General features: G+C 41.6%; 1 protein-coding gene across 3 annotated transcripts in view; it reads left to right on the top strand.

Annotated features, from left to right (window-relative positions):
• Positions 1-16,760, top strand: part of LOC125302265 (metabotropic glutamate receptor 4-like) — a 198,764-nt gene that overhangs the window by 42,885 nt on the left and 139,119 nt on the right. The gene's annotated exons all lie outside the window — the stretch shown is intronic.

Genomic DNA, 16,760 nt, shown 5'->3' with positions numbered 1-16,760 from the left:
TGCTCATCTGGTCGATCTACTTAAAAGATATTAAGTGAAAGTATCAAGGCAGATATGACTTTTATTGGTGATAACTCGTGACAATTTGTTTTTCCATTTGTCGCCTTCAGAAAGACGGCACATTCAAACAAGTGTCTGATATAGCCCCCTGATGTTTACTTTGAGTTTGCCATACATAAAAGAGACTACAGATATTGTTTTTGTTTGTGGTCTTGCCTGAGGTTATTAGATAACAGCTTTTTTGAAACACCACTGCCAACTGTTCCCAGTGAATCTGAATGCATTTGAATGACGATAAGGCCCCTCAGTACTTGCAGGATTTGTATCGCTGAGCTCCGTGGGCTTAATTCACAAGTGTCACATTATCTGTGTGGCGGCGTCACCCCTGCTCCCCCCATTCACGCTTATCAGCTTAGCGAACAAGAGCCCTTATCTCATCGGCAGTTTCAGTTTGGTCGTTGTTGCGAACTTCCAAGAGTTTGGCAGGAAGCATAGAGTGATGCGCACTGGAAATCCCTTTGTGTAGCCAGACAGTGCGGTGGAGATATTTACCTTGGTTTCCTGTCGTGTTTATCACATGGGGAGCTGGGGGCAGGGAGGGGGGAAAAAGTGTGCAATGAAAGAGAGTGAGATCCCCGGAGTAGAGCAGGCCCCGGCTGCAGCGTGGTACCAGTGACAGCCTGGAAGCGTGTGTGCTGTGATAAGCACATTTCCAGCCGCACAGCGAAAGCTTGTATTACTTGGTGGGGGGGTGCAGGGGAAGTTATGGTGTGAGTAACCCCAGGGGTTTGTGTTTGGCTGTTAGCAGTAGGGTGAAGGCTGAACTGAGGTTCTATTGGAGGGTTGGGGGCTCATTACCGCACACTCACACTGTACCTTCCCCCTGCTCCCCCACCCACCCCCCAACAAAACCTAAGTTAAGCCTTCACCCTAGTGCTAACAGCCCCACACCCTGACCCCGACAGCATCACGGTATCCATAGGAGACGTCAACTTAACTGACCTCTCCCTTATAGTGTTGTTTCTGTAATTTCCTTTTAGTCTGCCGTTGTTCAGTTAGCAGGGGAAATAAAAGGAAAACACTGACCCCAGCAGCCCTCAGGTTCATTTCTGAACCATTACAATCCATTTAGACCGCTGATTCTCCAGTTCAGTGGTCACACACACACACACACACACACACACACACACAAAGAAAGAACTTTGAGTAGTATTAAAAAGGGGAACAACATTAATCCCTTACACTTCTGATTGTAAAATGTCGGCCGAATGATCCAGGAGACAGCACTGTCTGACTTGTGCTATAAAGCAGACATAGGTATGGATTAAACAGTAAGCTAGTAAATGGGAGAAGGGATCCCAGATGGCAGTGACTGGTCTGGGCACTGCTCGGTGCAGAGTGGTGCCAAATGATTTGCAGGTCAGCAGGGCGGGTCTTGGCGGTACACGGGCCAGTAATGGCCAGTCTCGGCCGCTAAGAATAGTGCCACCTCATCAGGATCTTGCCACAACAGCCTCACGGATAATGCCACAACCACTTTCATTTGCTTTGAGATGTCACAGCGGCCTGCCACAGGAGACGGCAGGGATGATATGTCCAGGCTGACAAACAAATACACGATTGCTGCTGTTTGTTCAAGCACACATAGCTAATAGCCAATCATGGACAGACGTCATGCGCATTGTCTGCCTCCCTCAAAAAGATGCATGTGCATCTCACAAATGCACACACACACGCGTACGCACGCACACACGCACATACACACGCACACACGCGCGCACATACACACACACACACGCACACACACACACATGCACATATACTGTACACACGCACACCCACACACACACATACACACACACTACTTATATACAGTATAACTCACAGCTGGAAGTATACCACCCATGTGTTGTTGTAGAAGGATGAGAATAAGGATGAGGTGGTGTAGCAATATTGCACACAGTGGGGTTACATAATTATGTCTCCGGCATGGATGTTGCTGTGCTGTGGTGACTGAGCCAAGAACAGTGCCAGTGCGAGGAGAGGGGAAACATGTTGGGGAATGGGCATGCTGACCTAATGACCCTATTCATTATCCCACCAGATGCATATAGACCTATGGACCCTTTCAAGAGAGTTCCATTATCAGCATCATAGTTGGCCCCACAAGACTTCCTTTTGAACATTCCATATGTTATCTTAATGCAGAGGAAGTAGATTGGGGCCCAAATAGAACGTTCAAGCATTGTTTTTGTTTACCTTGTTGAAAGGGTCCATTGAGCATCCTCAGCCCTGGTACATGTGTTCGCACTTTCGCCCCATCTTCACTTCTCTTCTCTTCTCTTCTCTTCTCTTTTTTTCACTTCACTTCTTTTCTCTTCCTTTTTCTCTGTCTCTCCTCTTCTTTTTTCTTCTCTGCCCTGATCTACTCTTTTTCCTCCTCTCATCCTCTGTCTGAAAGAGCCTAAAATACACACACGGAAGTGAGTAAGCCAAAGAGGGCACTGGAATCGCCATCTGGTGTCCCAGACAAAAAATCCTGTAATGGGGACCTGTCACATTTTTCGTTGTTCTTAAACAGTTGGAGGCACAGTGTAAAACATGAAACTAAACAATCACTGTCACTTAAACCACCAACCATTACAGAAAAAGAGCAGAAGAGAAACAGCAGGGGGAGAACACAAGTCTCAAGACCTAGCATGACAGCATAAACTCTGACATAAGTGGTCAAGCAGACCAAATACTTTCAATAGACAGCCCACACACTGATTTATGAGAGCTTGTGGAGATACGTATACTTGCCCAATAAAAAAAGGACTGTACAATAGCTTTGCAGAGGTGGATGAGCGTGTGGTTTAGCAGTGGATAAAAAAAACCTACGACCTGATTTGAAATGGAGTAAAGAGTAGGTAGCAGGGAGACAGTGCCAGGGAGAGGTTGGAATGGCCAGCGGAACTCAAATGGAGTGGATGAAGCATTTAACTAAAAAGCTCTCTCCTGATTTCTCCCTCTCTCTGCCGGTGGAAAGTGATTATGTGCTTTAGCAGATTTCACGTTAATTGGCAGAATGTCAACGTCTGTCCCTCTTTCCCAGTCCCCATAATCTCTTACAATGGCCAATCATCATGGGTTATTTGATTAATACTACATGGAGATGGCTTGGGTATCACTGAGACATAGTTTTAAAACATTTCCATCTGCCCTGGAATAAAAATGGTGGGAGATTGTGATGAACAATGATATTATCTGATCAACATACATTACACTGACAGTATCCTATATATCCAAGAACATAACCACTAATAACTGACAATTTGATAAGGTTTTATCAGAGCATACTGTATCTTGACAGTTTATCTTGGCACCTCTCCCTGAGATATTTGAGGAAATGTTGGGTTCCCTTTTCTGTCCAATAAATCAAAACATTTTATTTATTTACTGAGCCCCTTACTGAGAATTGGGTTTCTGGGGAATGCTAGAATAAGAACAACAAATACACTTCAGCATATTTTTCTTTCTCGGTTTGGGTAGCAACATAAGACCTTCTGCTGTGAAGCTAAATTCTTCATACGTCCCCCGAAAATACAGCACAGTAAGACTTATGTGTGTGGATGCTCATAAATGGCTTTTAGGGCTGAAATGATCAATAATATAAAGCAATAAAATATACCTGGCAATAGAAAATCAATGCATTTAGAGTCTCAGTCCACAGATCAAATCCAATACATTTTGGTCAAATTCAGCGATCGCTCTTTCACGGTCCCTCAGCTGCCCATTCAGGGTGTGCACTCCATAAACTCTTGGTGTCTGTTCCCAGCCCAGACTGTAAATGGGAAACAAAAACAGGGTTGCTCAGACTGAGCCGCACACTACTCCAGCTGATCAACGTGTTCCGTTAGGAGCACGGAAGGAAGGAGGGGTGCAGGCACTGGTGAGGAGCAGTGAATTACAAACTAATTACATTAGTAGCACTAGTAGTTTTACCAGAAAGACTCTGGAGACAGAAATTTAATGAAAGAATTGAATCCACCTGAATATGATATGTAAACAATATCAGATACATCAGCTGAATACCGATCTGTGTATTAAAACAGTCTTTGGCAGAGGCATGGGAGAGGAGCCTACAGCAAAAGCTTAGGACAGGGACCAACTGGTGGCGGTGGGCTGGAGGTGGATGCATCAAAGTAAAAGAAGTAGCAAAGAGGTGAATTAGAAGCAGAAGTTTTGAAAGAAAATGGTTGGCGTTACTATTGGTTAGTAGTAATTGAATGAATAGAGGTGGTAAAATGATTTCCTATTATGGCTTACACCCGAACTGTGATTGATTAGGAAGAAGCAAATGAACGACTTGACAACATGACTTGTAGTACTTGTACTTGTAGTACTTTTTTCCTAGGCTATAACTGATTAACGAGTTGTGAAGTGACAACAAGTCTTCCCAGTAGAACTTCTCTAAAGCATTAGTATTAACATTAGTACACAACTAGTACACTAGTAGTACACTAATAGTACACAACTAATAGTACACAATGAGCATTGTGTACTAGTTCAATACTAAAACGGCAAACAATTGTGCCCCCATACGTGTTTAGTGTTGTATAAACAGTATTTTGTACACTACTTAGTATCATATGTGCATTGTCAATTCTTGGAGCTATGTTTTGTTTACTGTATCTATAGACCCTTTCAACAATAAAAACAAAAACAATGCTTGAACGTTCTATTTGGGCCCCAATCTGCTTCCTCTCCATTAAGATAACATATGGAATGTTAAAAAGGAAGTCTTGTGGGGCCAACTATGATGCTGATAATGGAACTCTCTTGAAAGGGTCCATAGACCCTTTCAAACAATAAAAACAAAAACAATGCTTGAACGTTCTATTTGGTGCCCAATCTACTTCCTCTGCATTAAGATAACATATGGAATGTTAAAACGGAAGCCTTGTGGGGATCAACTATAATGCTGATAATGGAACTCTCTTGAAAGGGTCTACATTTTAAGTAGTTTGAGCTACCATTTCTTCCCTCCTCTGAACAGTAGAGGACCACGCGGCTCATTGGAACCATGCTGCCTGTGGCATCCTGTCCCTGCTGATTTGCACACTCAAACAATGAAGTAGTGGAGGAAGTGGGGTGAGAAGAGGCTCCTGTTTGTGATCGTGTGTCCCCGCTGTATTGAGCACCTGAGAGTGTGCGTACTTATGATAATACTCTGGACTTGTTCTTGCGTCTTCTTGGGGACTATGAATTGTTCCTTCAGTTCACACCAGCGACAGGGACAGGCAGTTACCTTTTTCATTTTATGCTGAGTGGCTCTTGTTATCTCCAGAGTCACAAGAAATAGAAGCTTCTAGAAGTGCAACGAGATTGCAAGGCCCTAAATCCCCCTACTTCCCTATTCCTATCATAACAGGCACTCTCAGAAGCAGAGTATGTGCCATGATGCATGCCAAAGAAACTACCACTCTGTGAAATAATGGTATTTGTTCAAAGCCCCTGGTTCACAAGGATAAAAGCATTAACCTTGGAGAAACAAGGAAGTCTGTCAGTTCAGTGGAGTTGATTCTTGATTTAATTTTCTAAGTAATAAGTGAGTGATTTTCCAGTTTCTGAGATTTCTTACTGCATTAATGGAGATGATGGAATACTGATGACAAGAGGAATATCAATATGAAGTCATTTCAAGGTACTGCACAAACCTGTGTTAGTACCGTGCCAGGAAACAAAAATAGTAAATCTGACTAAAGAGATGGTTATAAGTTGTTATATTGCTGATAGATAGACATTTTGCATGTCACCATTTCTTTGTGCTAAACACTTCTGACGTTGGTGTGTAATGTGATGAATGGATTGCATATATCAAACCCATGTTTAAGCCTGACTGGCCAGATCATCCTTTTTTAACATTACTTTCCAACAACAAAATGGGCTTGCATGTACACCAGTGATGCTGAGATTCTGTTCAACTGTGCCTCTGACGGCTGAGTGCAGCACTGAGGACCGTGGGAAACGGAGCCATGCAAAGTGAGCGCAAAGACCATCAAACGATCTCCATTTGTCAAATCAGATTACATCTGAGGAACCAGGCATCTCCCAAACCTCATCTTTGATTCTCTCCCGCTAGCCTGGGTATTTACTGTCCTAGAAATCCTCCTGACTGCCCTGATTTCAAGAGGCGCTCAGCACGCCGCTCAGCTCCGCCGGGACGTGGCGAGCCATCCGCTATTCAGGCGCCTTGCTCGCTCGCTTGCTGTCTCTCTCTCTCTCTCTCTCTCTCTCTCTCTCTGTCTCTCTCTCTCCTCAGCGCCGCGGGGGCCTCCCAGCCGAATGACAAGCGCGATGGATTTTCTCCCAACATCGCGCCAGTCTGTTCATTAAGCCAGATGTGGCAGTGCCATTTTGATTCTGACAATCTCAAACCCGAATGGATCGGTGCCTTCGCACCTCCAAAACAATGTCAGAGGTTTTGGATCCATGTCTTGGGCAGAATTGGAATTGATTTGGGCGATGTCTTCAGGGGGTGGGGGGGGGGTTGGGACTGTTTGAACGCGCTGGCTTGTTTTCCTTGGCAAGATGATTTCATTGAAACAAGTGTTGCTGGGGAATCAAATGAAAGAGTCCCTTAAATGGAGAGTTGGACTCCATTCATCGCTTGGTGAACAGCGCTGCTATCTCATCTGTAACACCATCTGAGTGCTTGTCAATAGTGGCTGAAATTTCAGTTCAGTCCCAAGGTTCTCCACAAGCAACAGCCCTATTCAAGATGTTGCCCACAGCCCCTGACGCCTGCTACTTCCCTAATCTGGCAGCAGCTTTTTCGAATGGCATTTTACATGGAAGTGTGTCTTGGGGTGAGGTGGATGCCCTCTGGGGGTTGTAAGGTCTATGCCAGGCTCTACTAGACCGTACACTAAATTTCCAGTCACTGCTCCCTGCCACCTTTCTTTCTCTGCTTCCATTTCCTAGACACTATAGAAACATGGCTCTTTTTGTGGATTAGTCGTGACTTACATTCCACTCTGCACCTTCACCATTGTGATCAATTGTGCAAACAGTCTTTTCAGGATCAGATTAGATGGCTGGCATCACACACACACACACACACACACACACACACACACACACACACACACACACACACACACACACACAATGTGGAACATCCAGTGGTGTGCACACAGGGAAACACAATGATTGACAATCAATGATGGAAATAATTATAGTAATTAGAATGATATTGATAACGAGAGGTGGAATTAAGGACCAATTTGTGGAGAAGATGAAAGCCATACTAGTTATTTCTGGACCAAAGAAAGATTTTATTTTCTCTCCATTTCATGACAAGATGCAAAAAATAATTAAGGTGACAACCATTTCAATTATGGCAGCAATCTCAACAAATGTGAAGTCCTCCTGTGATGTCCTATCTTGTCTCATTCTGTTGACATCCCTGTGTCAGCCCAATGTTGAGTTTGCCAGGACAGGCAAATCCACATTTAAAATCTCCTCAAACCCTGTTTGTATGAAGCCAGAGGGTGGGTTTTGGTGACCTGCTTTGAGATTGACTGAATGTTTAATTGCCAGCGACTGAGGAGCAACACGTCAGTTTAGCTGAAGACATCAGATTGAAATTCTCAGATGACATTATGTCGAGGCTAATGAATGACACACGGGTGGCAAACCGTTTCCATGATTTCACATTTTTATCCTGTTGTCAGCCTTGTAGGGGACAGCCTTGGTTTGATCATCAACATCAGGTTCAAATTCAGGTTGTACTGCTTTTAAACTGCTTTTATGCTGTTGCACCCTGCCATGCCAACCCTTAATAAATGAATCTGAATCTGGAACTAAACATCACAATTCTGGGCTTAGTAAGGGCCAATATTGTTGTAGTCGCCTTAAGTTTTTACTGTCATTCTTTGCTGCATGTTCTCTCTTTCTCAATACATTGTTAAGTCAGTTTATCTATAGAGATATGGAGCATTCAAGTATAAATCTTCTCTCTCTAAGATATTTCAGTTCCTCTAAACAAACACCATACCCATCCCCTGGATGCATCTGTATGTATGATTTGATGAAGTAATTTTGGTATGATTTGGTTGTCTTCACTAATATGTGCAAGAAAAGGACTGTAGATCCATATGGTGGAGCAGCTAGAGATATATTGATTACAGCCATCAATGAGGATATGCCTTTTGGTTCAAAAACTTCAGTTGCTGCTCAGCCAGAAAATAGCTCCTGATCAGCAAGAGGTGCCTGTGTGCAAAATAACCAAATAACTGTAGCTTGAGGCAATGTGATTGATTTTACAGCAGTGGGCTATGTAGCAACGTTGGCATAAATATGGATAAGTGGTCTTACTTTACTATTTGAATCCAGTATAATATGTATTTAGCTGACCAGATCAGGATATCTTACAGTAAGTGGCTAGATATTGATAAGTTAGCTATGTTATGAGGGCTAGAATATTTTGCTTGAAAGGAGCACCTTTCATTTTTGTCAGTTAGTCACCCATCAACCCACCCAATAACCCATCAACCCAATAGTTTTGTCACCTACATGTAGTGTAAAACCCAGACTGGATAATATAAAAATAGTGTTTCAAGTGTAATGCATTTACAACTACACAGACAGGAGCCAGTACACAGAAGGGAGACACTGACAGTACAAAATTGAAGAATTAAACAAATTAAGCATTACTGTCACACTCACATTCACAACACATTCTGGCAACTAACAATCTCCTGTTACATACATGAAAACATTACTATCTCTTACCTCAAAAAAATACTACTGTATTCACTCATGTATACATTCATGGCTCCTTGGTCCTGAATGAAACCCAGTGCTAGGATATGGTAGAGCAGTGTGAAAGTCTCAAGGAGGCTTTCATCTGACAGAGGGACCTCTAAGACCCCGTTCACTGCAGGCAAAAGTGGCCTAAAATTAATTTTTTGGGGGGGTCAAGTGACCAGGTCAGACTTCTTCAGAAGTAGTGTGAACACTCAAATCTTGCCCAGATCTGATTTTTTCATATCAGATTTAGACCACTTCCATATGTGGTGCTAAATAATACCCAGGTCTGATTTTTTTCAATGCGGCCGCAGTGTGAACAACCAAGGCTTCTCAATCTACTGTACATCGACATTTGTCACAATTATGTGCTGCGGGAGTTAGCTGATGTCATTGTTATTGTTCTTTTGCGCATGCAGGTCAGTTCGAAACCGCAAACAGTTCACACTGGAATCTGATATAGGCCACATTTTAAAAGGTAATGTGAACAGCCAAAAAAAAAATTGGATCTGAGCAAAATATTTGAATTGAGCATTAAGACTTGCAGTGTGAACGGGGTCTTAGAGAGCAATTGGTGGAGCTCTGGTGCAGCATAGAGACACCGTTTCTCATCAAGTGGGGAACTTGTTGAGCAACTTGAACTTGCTGATGTGAAGACATGTTCTTCACATCAGCAAATCATTCAGCATTAAAACCAAATGGTGGTCTAGCGGACAGCACCAGCAACCTTTTACTTCAGTCACTTTAACAGGAATTGTCTTTTCTTTTCAAGGACTCTCTCTCCCCCTTTTGCCCCTCTTCTACTTTGTTGTGATTTAGCCGAAGATAAATTAGGGAATTACTCAGAGCAGCCTTTTTTTGTCTTGTCCTATTTCGCTTTCATTCTATTTTCACACCCTAGAGTGAGATGCATCTCTGCCTTTGGCTTTACATATCAAAGCAAGGGCAGAGCCATCCCATGGACATGACTGCCACAAGGCATCTGCAGAATTATTTCTCATTTTGGTCGAGGATAGAATTTTTAAGACAAGCATGTGCATGTCTGTGCTGGGTTTCTAACACTGTAGTGTGTTGAGCTTAGACTGAGGTATCCATTTTTTCTGATTCTCTTCTCTTCCATAAGCAAGACGATCAAGGGGGCTTCTCAGTGATTCTCAGACAATCTTTCAAAGGAACAAAATGTAGGAATTCCCCTTTTGTTTCTATGGTCAACATACTGGGTACTCATTGAGTGCACAGTGGGTACCCAGTTCTCCTAAAACCAACAAAAAGACAACTGAACAACAATCCTACATACTGTAGTGCAATATACTGGGCATTCTAGGCGCACAATGGCACAAACGTGTTAAACTGAGTTTGAAGTCATTATGTTAAGGTAAAATAACTACGTTGTGTTGCTTTAAGAGTGTCTTGAAGAGAAACCTTACATATGCATTAAGAGGCTGAATCCATGGATCTGTAATGAATTATTGTTATTTTTGCGTGCTTGAGCTGGACATGATGAGTTTGAATCAGATTGAAGCGCAAGTGATCAGTATTAGAAAATTTCATATCATATGCTAGCTCATTGGAGCATAACATAGGCTGTCTGGATCTTGAAAGGGATTCTGTAGCATTGTCTCAGCATGTAACAGTTGCCAGTGCAAAGAGAAGTTTCTGCTTGTTTGGATAATTTCTCCTCCGAGTACTTACCCATTTAAATATCCCCATATTATGCATTTCAAATCCTGATTTGCCCATAGCACGTACTACTGGCAGAATCCCTGCTGCCATGTTGAAATATGTTCAGATTCATAACAACAGACAATTAAACCCCCATTTGACTTGTAAATGGATTAGGCAAAGGAATTTACATAGGCAAGTTGGATCTCTGAAGCATAAAAAGGGTCATTTTAAACATTCACACCTATCAGATGGGGATACCAGCATGGCTGCAGTCTCTCTGGAACACAGCCTCTAGGTGTTGACAGGAATCCAATCCCATCCAAATTTATCACTCCCGAGGTCTGGACAACAGCTATAGTAACCGTAGCAGTTCCTGACACAGGAACAACTTCAGGAACAGCTCTGTTAACATGCAAACATAACTCTATCATGTTTAAATCATGCAACATTTACTGTGAGTTAAGTATGATAAATTATACATGCATTTATTTGATCTTTTCCTTATCCTCATTACTATTTAAATGCCTGGAGGTAATAACCCTCCAAGCTACCATAATGGAAAGGAGTACAACTGTACAGCTGGACCAAGATGGCTGCATGTGGGAACAGAAGAAAATGAAAACATGATGCAGTGTGTCCTTTAGTAATGAATAAAAGTGGGCAGGTGATAATGTTCTTTCTGCAGCAAAGAAAGGCCCTGTCGTAGCTGGTCATTATAATTAGACATGTTGACAAAAGCTTCTTGTATCTTAGCTACTCAGCTACTTTCAATAAAAACATCCTGAACTCCTCTGAGGTTATGGTTTCCGAATTGACAAAAGACTGGGACACTGGCTTACAACGGCCATTACCTGCAGATATTTTGAAGACAAATTATTCCACCTCACTGGACAGAAAATAGTTCATTCAGCTGATTTCTTTTGATATTACAAATCAGGGTCACAAAGCTGTCTCATATCATTAGTGAACATAGAAAAAAGGCAGAATCTACCCACTTGCTCTGGAATAACAAGGGCATCCATCTTTTTTTGGCAGGGAAACATAAAAGCAATGCAATTATTCAATCAAGCACTGAGACTTTTTTATCAAGTAAGACAAATATATATAGCTTTAGCAATATGCTAGATATAACATATTGGGTCTTGAAATTCACAGGAATCCATAGAAATTGAATAATCATGTTATTTTATTCATAGTTGTGCAGATGTATAGTCACACCAATTGAATTGAAATAGAAAGATTTATATTTTTGTGTAATTATTCCATATTTAGTGTAGTCATTCCATATCAGAACCCCTGAAGTACAATTCAAATACGAGCATGAAACTTCAGTGTTACCTTTCATTTGAGACCAAGATTACTGTATGCTTCTACACAAAGGGGTTCATAGGCAGTAAGCATTTGATTGTCAGTATGCATTTTGGATAACCATATGGGGAGTTTCCATAGGGCATTTTACAAAATGCATGAACATACTTTGGCAAATAATGGTCTAAAAATGTTCATTTTATATTGATCTACTTTTGAACACAGCTTCACAAGACCACAAGGTCTCAGTTGTTTTCTCATATCAAGTGACTTAGAGGGCTGAGATGTGGTCAGTTTGAGAGATGCTTGTTATCCGGTATAAAGAAAAAAACAATATGCTAGCCTCTGTAACTCTGTGTCAGTACATCACACACAGTTATTCTGATTGTTTTCCAAGAAACTACAGTGTCTGAGCTTTCCAAAGAGGTCAAGCAGGCGCTGTGCAATTTCAGGCAGACTCTGGAAATTGGTATTGAGGATTAAGCTGTGAAAAAGTATGTACATCTCATGTATGTATGAAGCCAAAAGTGTTGTTCACATATCAGTGATTTATTTCTTCAGTTTTCAGAGTCAGGAGCGGGCTTTCAATCATCACTTTCCATTTTTCTCTAATCAAAACCGATAATGAGGTTTTGATTTTTTTTTTTTTGTGCACAGAATAGTATTGACTTAATGCTTTTAGAGTGTCAAGACATGGAAATATATAGGGGACATATGCACACTTTCTTTCAAACACACACAGAAACACTAACACACACACACACACACACACACACACACACACACACACACACACACACACACACACACACACAAAACCCATTCATTCTCTGAGCACTCTACCAGCACTACAGTCGAGCAAACATGTACAGTACATGTATCATGCATACAACATATTTTATATGAATGCACTTATAAATAATAATGCTGAATACAAATGTGCATGTAGCCACAGCACTGTTTCCATTTATTAATTAAATGTAAAAAAAAAGCCTGGCAAACCGAATCCATCATGTATGTATAGACATGTCAACAAGCCTTCTTCAAGGTAGATTAGAAATTCTAATTCAGATGCAGCAGTCTGTGTGCTCTGTACAACACTAGAACTCCGTGCCTGTCTGCTGTTGATGATGCAGTCCTGAAACATATGGCATTGATGAGACTTGTAGATTTCTTAAGCATAACTCACATCACTTCCTGACAGGGGAAGTGGAATGCCATCATAATGCCCCTCAGCTACCAGGAAACCACTCAGCCATGACGGTGTGTTGTTCTCAACAGGGCTTAGAATGTGGCGCTTGAAGATATTGATTCCTCATGAAGTCACTGTTGTCTGATCTAATTCTTTGCCGTTAGGCTTATGACCCACTGAGCCTTAAAAGCAATGTGGCCAGTGACCGGTGCAGGTCAGTGTATAAACACATACAGTATCCTTTATCTCTAGGTAAATACATACAGGTGCTCTATATGAAAATGTTTAAATAAATTACATTTCCTCAGCAACACACCCAGAATTGTTCTAAAATGTAAAAATCATACTTCTTTTTGTCTCTGGTCTCTGGGAACATGAGGAAGGCTGTAAAAAGAAATGAAACAACTGTACTTGTAAAGAATAAAAGGATGATGATAGATTTATCACAGGGAAATTGAGTTCTCATGCAAGGGCATCTTATTCACCTGAGTTCTCATGCAAGGGCATCTTATTCACCTAAGAAGCCAGATAAGTGTACAGCATATGAGGTATGATTGTTAAATGTCAAGTTATAAGTATACCTTGTGATGTTAAATGAGTATAATATGTTTTGTTCATTGCAATCTAATGACAACATTATTATGTGTTTCCCACACCTCATGTTTAGTGCCTTCTAACACATTTGTGTCCTAAAGTCAAACTACTGGATTTACCCCTCCCAGATCCACCACATGGGAAACTAATATCTCTCCTAGGGATTCAGCTGTAAAACATATTAGAGTTTTCCAATACCTTGCCACCCAGTTACTGCCTTAAAATCCAGTGGATTCTGAATGGAAACCAATAAACCTTAGCAGAGTTAGCAGAGTACAAGACAGGATTTTAAAATCATATCGACAACAAACATATAATACAGCTGTTTAGTAAGAAACTGGACCTTCCTTCTCTTTTTTTCTTGTTTCAGGGAGGATCCTCTTGCAGAATAAAATTACAGTTGCTGTCTTTTTATCACCATGCAGGTCAATATGTTATTTCTGATGTAAATATTTGAGGGTGTTCAAGTATACTTCCGAATATTTGTATACTTCAATCCGAGGGGCAGGATAAACAGTTGTCTTTCAAATTCCCTCTGCACGCAATAGGATAGCGCTACAACCAGGGGTTAAAGTGGGGGGAACGCAGTTCTGCCACCTCAGATAAATGAATATCCGGTCGGCAAAACTCTGAATACACCTTTATTTTTTAGGAGTCGAAGGAGCCAAAGCCGATTTGAAAGACTGTTGTTCGCCAGCAGCAGCCATCTTTTTTGTTTTCAATAGCAGGGAATTCACACGGAACCGTCGCAACTCTGTCATCATTATGTTAAGCCCGCCCACCGACTCTATACACAATGCTATTGGCCTGACCGAAGTTTGGTTTTTCCAGCTCGCAAGCCAACGGAGAGTTGCGTAGACGACCCTGGTTGCAAATTACATGCAATGACCGGCGTTCTACACATTATCCCGCTAATTATACGGCTACTTGCCAAAACTCCATATGATATGTCTCTTTACATTTATTTGTTACTGTTTCGTCTTTGCTTTTGCTGAGAAACAAATAGTTTGCAACACACACTGAACTTGAATCAAACATTCTTTAGAACACAGCTGATCAACTGTCTGCTTTCACTTTTGAATGAAGTTCCATTGCAAGAACTGACCGGACTACTTGCGAATGATATAAAAGACGTGAATCAAAAGCACAAAACTCGTTGCCATTGACAGTGGTCATTATATACTTTGCACCAATATAATACTAATATCAACTTTGGTCAGTTTTATTCAGTATGCATGTTTTGTGCTTTGTGGTGTAAAGAAGAAAGAAGCGCTATTATACGGCTATTATACGGCTATTATACGGCTATTATACGGCTCTTCAGAATGCTGCAGAGAGTTTCACTGATTCCCCTTTCCAACGTTGAGATGTCAGATATGCTTGTCAAGCATACTCTCATACCTTACTTAAACTTTTACTCTCTTCCATACAGCATTAAGCTAAGTGGTCTTTAGCACCAAATAGACAAAAGTGGTTGTTGGCTTGGAGGAAGTGAGAGCAAATCTGAGCTCGAATGGCTGAAGCATCGATTGCTCAAAGAGACGGGCCAGCCAAATGGGTCAGGAGTGGAATGAAGCTATCTCAGGTTACAGCTCATAGTCCAGCAATCACAGCCCCCTGAAATCTAACCTAGCGACAACATGAATCACAGGGTGAGAGAGAGCAGCCAAATCTCTGGATTGAACAGTCAAAAGATAGGAGATAGGCGATAGGAGATGATCCATCAGATACTCCAGTACGAGTGATAATGGTTCAAAGGGGATAGATAAGCACACACCTGTTCTATCATTTAGTTCATATGAAGACAGGGTTATACGCATTGCAGGCAATAGATATTGAATTAAGCTACACAGAGCAGTGTTCTTACATGTCTATGTCTAATTAAACAAATGGGAGCAGAGACATCCACAGGATAATTACAGCCGTTATTGAGGTTCAGGTTCCAGATCTATAAATGATTTTAAAAATAATAAAAGAAAAGTCATGACATGTTCCTGTAAAATATAGCCGCCATGTTAAAACCATTAAGCACATAAAGCTTAACCTCAATTTCTCCATGGGGAAACATACATGAATCCACTATAAATGACACACACACACACACACACACACACACAGGACTGTGGCGTTAGCATCGGCCGTTTCTCTCGGCGTAGAGGCTAATTTGGAGAAGGCCTGCACCGGGATGGGAGGGCTTGACCATTAGGGCATAGAAGGGACCATTACCCATAAGCCTCATGCTCTGTGAGTGATGAGGAGCTCCCTGATGATCCTCCTGAGCCCCATTCTCACTGTCTCCGGCTGCAGCCCAGTGCTTCCTGGCGGCGCAGCTTAGTGTAGTGCTCCTCTGCTCCCTTCTTCACCCCATGCTAATGTGCTCGCTTGCTCGCTAGCCACCCATTTGCTCTAATAGAAGGCAATGGGCTTTGTTTCAATGACATTTCTAACTGGCAAGGATAGAGCGCTTTGACCGTGCATTTGCCCATGTCAGGTCAAGGAATTAGCCAGCGCCGCTATTATGAGGAGGTATCAATGTTTCAGAGTTTTCAGATGAGGGAGCTCAAATGCACTTTCATGTTACCCCTGGGTGGTATAAAATGTGCATATAGAACACCAGCTTGGAATTTTACCTTTGCCTTTCGAACACAGTTTCTGTGAGCCGTGTAAAATGAATTCCATTGCTTTGGAAAAGGTTTCAGGGCCTAGGTTTAGACAGTTGACTTGTACCAGACATGTTTTGCTATGGAAAGTAATTTTGGCATGTTTGTTTCTATGCTTTGGTTATGGTTGTTTGATTAATAGCTAATGGTTTCTTTCCATTGCTTTGCAATTCTTTTTACTCATATCCAGGGGTGTAGGGGTAACATAAGAGGTGGGTGAACTATGAATTATGTGATCACAGTAAAGTGGACTGCGGCATTGGATTTTTAAAAAAGGCATTCAGAACATGTTTGATGAGGGTGGAGGTTATTGTCCAATGTTTATCAGTGTTATTGGTGAATAAACTCTTTTGAGAGGTGGATAAACTCTATTTCTGAAATTTCAAAAAAACTGTGTTTACTTAACCTGACTCTTGCCAGATGAATTTCGTTCTGCCTAGCTCCACTCATCCATCTGGGATCAATCCATTGGAGTGGTGCTTCAGAAGGCTGGGCCTAATCAAAAAATGCTTGCATATGATTGGATAAGCCACTTGTCCGTCATCTAC

The sequence above is a fragment of the Alosa alosa genome, chromosome 10 (assembly GCF_017589495.1).
Source record: "Alosa alosa isolate M-15738 ecotype Scorff River chromosome 10, AALO_Geno_1.1, whole genome shotgun sequence".
NCBI lineage: Eukaryota > Metazoa > Chordata > Actinopteri > Clupeiformes > Clupeidae > Alosa > Alosa alosa.
This window is presented reverse-complemented; position numbering and strand designations above follow the sequence as displayed.